At 50.7% G+C, this 7,603-nt stretch overlaps 1 protein-coding gene across 4 annotated transcripts in view; it reads right to left on the bottom strand.

Moving 5' to 3' along the window:
• The window catches only part of LOC310772521 (pleckstrin homology domain-containing family A member 5-like), a gene marked incomplete at its 5' end in the record, with an annotated part of 483,802 nt that overhangs the window by 332,360 nt on the left and 143,839 nt on the right, over window positions 1-7,603 (bottom strand). The window lies entirely within an intron of this gene.

Raw genomic sequence — 7,603 nt, 5'->3', positions numbered from 1 at the left:
ACACACTCCCTTATCCTCCATTTTGTGTCCAGTCGATCCTTGCGGGTCGGCCATTTTGAATAGAGGCTAGCGAGCTCCCCACACACACACACTCACACACACACACACACACACTCTGCCTCCCTCTAGTGTTCATCCGGTGCCTTACACTTTCGATGCAGATAAATATCCCCACCTCACACTTATCGCCCATGCATTGAAATGTTTAGAATATAACTTAGTTATAACTGAAATGTATTGACTGTATTGCCAATACCTCTTCTTAAAATATATATAATAAATATTGTCAACTTTTATTAGAATTCAACTGTTTCAGAGTGACTTTGTGAGAATTGTGGTGAACTTTGCCTAAGGATTAAGAACTCCCCCACTTCAGATAGACTACCGGTGATTAAAGTTGGGTTCGGCGATTAAGCCGGTGGTGCCCCTAGGTTAATCCTTATCAAGGATTACATATTTGATTTTAATAATTTTATGAAATATTAATAATTTTCGGATTATTAATATTTTATTTTACCTAACTAAATTCACCCAAATAACGAGCACAACATTTGGAGCCCCGCCCGAGGCATCTTTCAGGCAGAGTTTACCACAAGTATCACAATTTTGACTGAAACACTGAATTACCTAAATTGCATTGTGTATGCACTGTAAGCGCATGCCAAGCACTGAATGCTAGTAACCTCCCAGAACAGCTTCCAGCCAGAACGAGCGGAGCCAGACAGAGCTACCACCGCTCAGACTGACACAGATTCAGACTGACACAGACGATCTAACACAGTTCAATCGTTTTGATTTAAGAACCCCTTATTTCAAGCTTGCATAACGACTAACTCCTAACATTAGGCAACGACAGTTGAATTAAAACCTGCTTATATTGAAAATTCAACAATAGGACTTTCGCAAACACAGTTTGACTACAAGCCTATTTACGTTTGCCTCTCAAGTCAAGTTATTTGACATTCAAGCTACAGGTACGAGCTCCACCTAAGCTTAAGTAAAGTGCACTGACTAGCAGGTAAGATGTCAGAGCACAACAGCCAGAGTGCTGCTGCAGAGCCCTCGGCTTCATCCGACCAGCTGTTACATGAAACGCTCATGACGGTGGTTCCTCCTAGCGGAGGACAGATCGAATATCTGCGGAAGCTCACACCAGAAGAATGTGAGAAAATGTTGGAAGGAAAAGCAAACGCCATAAAACTTGAAGGTAAGGTAGACGCTACCATCCTGTCAGAGATGCTTTATCTTGTCCTCCACAGAGATACCTTTTACAGGAAAACCAACGCACAGCTGCAGGAACGAGCAGCTGAGTTGGAAAAGCAAAAGGCGTATCTGGAGGCAACAGTCGAGGACCAAGAGAAGGAAATCGATACTTGGGAAAGGAAAAACGCCCAGAGAGAGGCGGACCTAGAGAGCGAGGAGGAGAAAAGGAAAACAGGTAGGTATGCAGCCAACCAGCTTGCGTGTTCGTTCCTCCCCCGACAGGTCCATAACCAGGAGCTACAGGTAATCCCGCCTCCACAGGTATCCTCATCCCACGTTGCCCAGACGCCTGCTGCACCAGCGCTATCGCGCAACGGGTCCGGTGGTGAGGTCGAACCCTCACTATATACCATAGACACGCCCGCCATGCCCGAGTCCCAGCCCAGGGGGGTCAGGGGACCCCAACCCCCATACGAGTCCACGCTTGTAAGGCCGTCGCATAGGCACGAACAAGGGGGGTCGCTAACCCGTGAGAGTGGCCACAAAAAGGCCGCCTGGGAACAACCACACTTCGAGGACAGTAGGACCGAAGCCTCCCCTCTACCAGAGGAGGGGGGGAATAGATACAGGCGCGACCATCCCCCGCACCCACGCCTGGACGACTGCCCCCCGCCCACAGGGCGGCGGGCAGACGACCGCTGGGGCAACGAACGCCGCACCGACCGCCCGGACGACTGCCCCCCGCCCACAGGGCGGCGGGCAGACGACGAGGCCATCAAACAGAAAGTAGACGAAGATCCCCGAGAGTACTTCAGGCGCTTGTCAGCAGCCTACTTCCAGGGTAGAGGCCCCCCCATCGGGGGGGGGGAGGGGGATAGGGACTTCCTCCTCACGTACATGTCAAACCTGCACGAGAGCATACGCTCCGGTGTAGAGACTCATTGCAGGCTCCTCCAGTCCACACTGAGCTATACGCGACAGTACGCACAGTTGGCATGGGAAGCACGACCCAAGCCAACCAGGAAACACCTAGAGACCCCCCAAGTCTACTCAGTGGAAGACTATCCTGAGGAGGAGGAAGCCCAGCGTAGAGAAGTTTACAGCGTAGAGAAGCCAGTACCTGACCGTCTCGCCCTAGAGGGCGACGAGGTGCCCCAGGTCCGGAAGCCAACCGCTCCTCGACACCCTGCACCCTCACACTTAAAAGACAGGCAGCCCAGCCATCGAGGTAGGGGTAGGAAGCAGGAAAGGGGGGGGGGGAAAACAACCAGGGACGCTCCTGGCACAACCAGGACTGGGTACAGAACCAATCAGGGAAAGCTCACCATCCCAATCAGGGACGGCCCTGGCAGAACCAAGAGTGGGAACAGAACCAATCAGGGAACTCCTACCACCCCAGTCAGGGACGTTCCTGGCACAACCAGGACTGGGTACAGAACCAATCAGGGAACTCTTACCACCCCAGTCAGGAACGCTCCTGGCAGAACCAGGACCAGTCAGGTAAAAAATCATACAAACCCAACCAGTATAAGAACCAGTCAGGGGACGACACCGACGGTAGGGATAGGCAAACAACCGCGGAAGACCAGTCGACCCGACTGCTGAACGCTTTAGCTGACACGGTAAAATTGTTCTTCGATAAAGACAAACCAGCTCCCTCCCCGCCGGAGCCAGACAAAACCCCGGTCGCATGACTCGGGGGGGAAACTCCGTCACCTGCCAGAGTTCACTTTGTCAACAGGCGGAGGGGACCCCGAAGAACCAGATTCCTTCCTAAGTCTCCTTCTCAGGCTTCACCAAACCGTCCTATTCTAACTTTCATGGGCAACCTTGTCCGCAAGGGCGACGCCCATCATATCTACACCCCAGTGGTGGTAGGGGGGTGCACTCGCACCCTCGCCTTGGTGGACACAGGAGCCTCCATCAGCTTGATGAGTGCCAACACCTTCGAGAAGGTCTGCAGAGCCATGCACGCCACCAATAGGCCACTTCGGATCGAGCCTTGTGATGTTAGCATCACCAGCTACACACAAGACCAAACCCCCATTGCTGAGCGTGCTCTGCTGGACATCACCTTCCAGGGGATGACTATATGCCACCCCATTCACATCAGCCCTCTCGATACCGAACCGCTTCTCATTGGCCAGGATCTCCTGGACCGGCTAGTCCCAATCATCGACTGCTCCAGCAATCGCATTTGGGCTCAGGTTCAAACGCCAAAGCCATGGGCGTCACCTGGCCACCAGCCTAGCACAGACAGACAAGTCGCTGTCATCAAGGAAGCTGGCACATCGCTGCCGGCACGCAACGTTTCCACCGCTAGCCCCGAGCTGTACCGCCGCCTGTGCAAACAGGAGCGGCTGCTCCCCGCATTCTCCGCAAACGAAACCCGCACGTCAGTTCCCGCTCGAACCGCGAATGTTCCCATACGCCTGGCCATCAGCCCAGGACAGAAACTGCCTGGCAGGCAGGCATGCTCCCAGCCGTTGCCCCGGCACAGAGAACAAAACATGACGATGCGCGGCACTCCTTTCTTTAAGTTGGACAATCGTTCAACCAACACTCTGGTGCAGAACCCGACGCATGCACCTGACCCAGCGCTGACGCGGCAGCCACTGGGAGTGTCAGTTAACAGCTCGTACACACCTCCAAAGGGGGGGGGGCAAGCCCCACCACAGAGGTAGTGAACGAGACTTAGTAGGGTAGCCAGGATAGGTGCATGTCCACTCACCCCGCCAGTATGCACTAACCACTAACCTAGGCTACATAGAGCCCTACTGCCAGTAACTCAGACTCAACCTCCATGCCTTACAGACTCTAACCAGCATAGTACGAGAGGACAAGACCTATGTGCACGTGACCAGAGACTTGACACAAGACCTTACAGGGAGATATCCTCCTCAGTCACCAGTCTGAGTGGGGGTAACATACCCCCCTACCTAGTCTCCCTATCTCTGGTTGAACAAATCTTAAAATCCGCCACGACCACCGTGGCCTAACCCTCTCAAGGTACACTTGGCATATAGTCTTGGCAGTGCAATCCCAATTTTCATAGATCCACAGCATCTAGAAATAGGATTCCGTGTCAACCTACCAATCATTGAACCACAGAACATATAGGCTAAAACACTGTCACACAACCGCTATGACACGGTCACTAAACTGAGCCTATGAATCAGACGGTGTTCTACACGGTCCCCCTTGGGACCAAACTAGTCTAGTTCAGCCCCAAGGCAACTGGACCCCCATTCACCAAACATGTAACTAGGTCATCACACTACCTCACACTCCTTCTCTCCCTTCCCCTTATGCAAATCGTGTAAACACGAAGAGCTAAGTGACCAAGACAGAGAACCGGGCCCAGGCCCTGCCTAGAAAACTTGAAGTATGACAATCTGAATGTATTGCTTCGTGTGATGTAGACTAGTATGACAATCGGAATGTATTGTTTGTGTGATATAGTATAGGATGACAATCTGAATGTGTTGTTTGTGTGATATAGAATGATAGAATAGCTTGAGAAAAGTCCTGCCCGGACACAGGTGATCTGCCCGGACTTGAGCCCAGATAGGACCACATAGCGTAGGACCTAACGAACTTGCTCCTTTCAGCCTCACGGACTAGGCAACCAATGGGTCGCCACCCGCAGGCCGCATGGCCCTGGAGATGCTTTAAAGACTGTGCCAGAACACACCCTTTCAACCATCGGGGGGATGTTGGGCCAGACATATTGAAGGAACATTGATATTGAATTAACAGTGATATTGAATGAAAGACATGTTGAACGAACACTGACATTGAATGAAAGACATGTTGTTTGAATACTGGCTGGTCTATGTGGAGACAGTGGGAGCACACAACCCCCACATACCTGGCCATTTGGCCAATTTGAATACCACACCCGTGATAAAAACCACAGGGGACCGAGCCGACTCCTTTGTCCCACAGCAGCGAGATAAGGTGAACCAATCGGTGTGCCTAAACCACAGCAAAGACACGCCCTGCACCCCAAAACATATACAGGTTTGAAGCCTGAAAACCTCAGTTCCTACGCAGCCTAGCTGCAGACAGGTCCTCCTCTGAGAAGTTCTAAGTGACAAATCGTCGCAACAGGACGTGCGGTTAGCTCGAGACAAACCGCCCTTCCCCCCTCCTCGAACCCGAGCAGCAAAGGCCGCAACCAGGCCTGACGACCTCTACATCAGAGCTAAGCTAGCTTTGATATCCTGAAACCGACCCGCATCGCCTGGACCAGGCGAGTGCCCTCAACCCGAAGAAGCGAGCTGTGAGATTCCCCTTTCCTCCACTGAGACGACAGCAGATCCAAGACCCCAGCGTGGCCAGCTGAGTTCGACTGCCTATTCTCAACCCCCCGCTCCTTCCTCTGCTCCTTCCTTCCCGGGACAGCGGACGCCCGCTACACGAGCATCCCTCCTCCCTGCTGGAGAAACCTTGCGAGACCGACCGTAACAAACCACTGCATCCGCGTTTGCAGAGCTGAGCGAACAAGCCAAGTAAGAGACTGAATTGATCACTCACGTCCGGGCTTAGAAATGTTTAGAGTTAGATGATATATATCCATAGATATACATGATTGACTGATATGATACTGTAAATGAATCTGTGACTGTTTGTGTCTGACTGTAATTGTGCATATACCTGCATTATTGAACCCGAGTGTTTAAAAGCTAGCCATTTAATTCTTCACCGATCCCCGGAGGGGATCTAAGATAGCCAACGAGCCGAGAGGAGCTTATTTTGCCAGTTCAAAGCCGGTTAAAACTAACCGTGGCGAAGCAAGCGCCTCGCGGCCCCGTTTTTATCTAGACAGCGTATTTTCTCCCCCACGGGCACGTGCGTAAGCGCGGGCACGAACCTTTCCCCTATAAACACACACACACATAGCTACTAGTCGGCTAACCTCCATTTTGTGCCGAGAACACACTCCCTTAGACTCCATTTTGGGCCGATCGCCATTTTGGCCCGAGAACACACTCCCTTATCCTCCATTTTGTGTCCAGTCGATCCTTCCGGGTCGGCCATTTTCAATAGAGGCTAGCGAGCTCCCCACACACACACACTCACACACACACACACACACTCTGCCTCCCTCTAGTGTTCATCCGGTGCCTTACACTTTCGATGCAGATAAATATCCCCACCTCACACTTATCGCCCATGCATTGAAATGTTTAGAATATAACTTAGTTATAACTGAAATTTATTGACTGTATTGCCAATACCTCTTCTTAAAATATATATAATAAATATTGTCAACTTTTATTAGAATTCAACTGTTTCAGAGTGACTTTGTGAGAATTGTGGTGAACTTTGCCTAAGGATTAAGAACTCCCCCACTTCAGATAGACTACCGGTGATTAAAGTTGGGTCCGGCGATTAAGCCGGTGGTGCCCCTAGGTTAATCCTTATCAAGGATTACATATTTGATTTTAATAATTTTATGAAATATTAATAATTTTCGGATTATTAATATTTTATTTTACCTAACTAAATTCACCCAAATAACGAGCACAACACCGGCAAGGTAAAAACAAGTAGCGTGACATGCCGGCAGGGTAAAAACAAGTAGCGTGACATGCCGGCAGGGTAAAAACAAGTAGCGTGACATGCCGGCAAGGTAAAAACAAGTAGCGTGACATGCCGGCAGGGTAAAAACAAGTAGCGTGACATGTCGGCAGGGTAAAAACAAGTAGCGTGACATGCCGGCAAGGTAAAAACAAGTAGCGTGACATGCCGGCAGGGTAAAAACAAGTAGTGTGACATGCCGGCAGGGTAAAAACATGTAGCGTGACATGCCGGCAGGGTAAAAACAAGTAGCGTGACATGCCGGCAGGGTAAAAACAAGTAGCGTGACATGCCGCAGGGTAAAAACAAGTAGCGTGACATGCCGGCAGGGTAAAAACATGTAGTGTGACATGCCGGCAGGGTAAAAACAAGTAGCGTGACATGCCAGCAGGGTAAAAACATGTAGCGTGACATGCCGGCAAGGTAAAAACAAGTAGTGTGACATGCCGGCAAAGTAAAAACAAGTAGCGTGACATGCCGGCAAGGTAAAAACATGTAGCGTGACATGCCGGCAGGGAAAAAACATGTAGCGTGACATGCCGGCAGGGTAAAAACATGTAGCGTGACATGCCGGCAAGGTAAAAACAAGTAGTGTGACATGCCGGCAGGGTAAAAACAAGTAGCGTGACATGCCGGCAGGGTAAAAACATGTAGCGTGACATGCCGGCAAGGTAAAAACAAGTAGTGTGACATGCCGGCAGGGTAAAAACAAGTAGCGTGACATGCCAGCAGGGTAAAAACATGTAGCGTGACATGCCGGCAAGGTAAAAACAAGTAGTGTGACATGCCGGCAAAGTAAAAACAAGTAGCGTGA

The sequence above is a fragment of the Poromitra crassiceps genome (assembly GCF_964638095.1).
Source record: "Poromitra crassiceps genome assembly, chromosome: 2".
In the NCBI taxonomy this organism is placed as follows: domain Eukaryota; kingdom Metazoa; phylum Chordata; class Actinopteri; order Beryciformes; family Melamphaidae; genus Poromitra; species Poromitra crassiceps.
The sequence above is the reverse complement of the archived record's forward strand: the minus strand, read 5'-3'. Positions and strand labels throughout refer to the sequence as shown.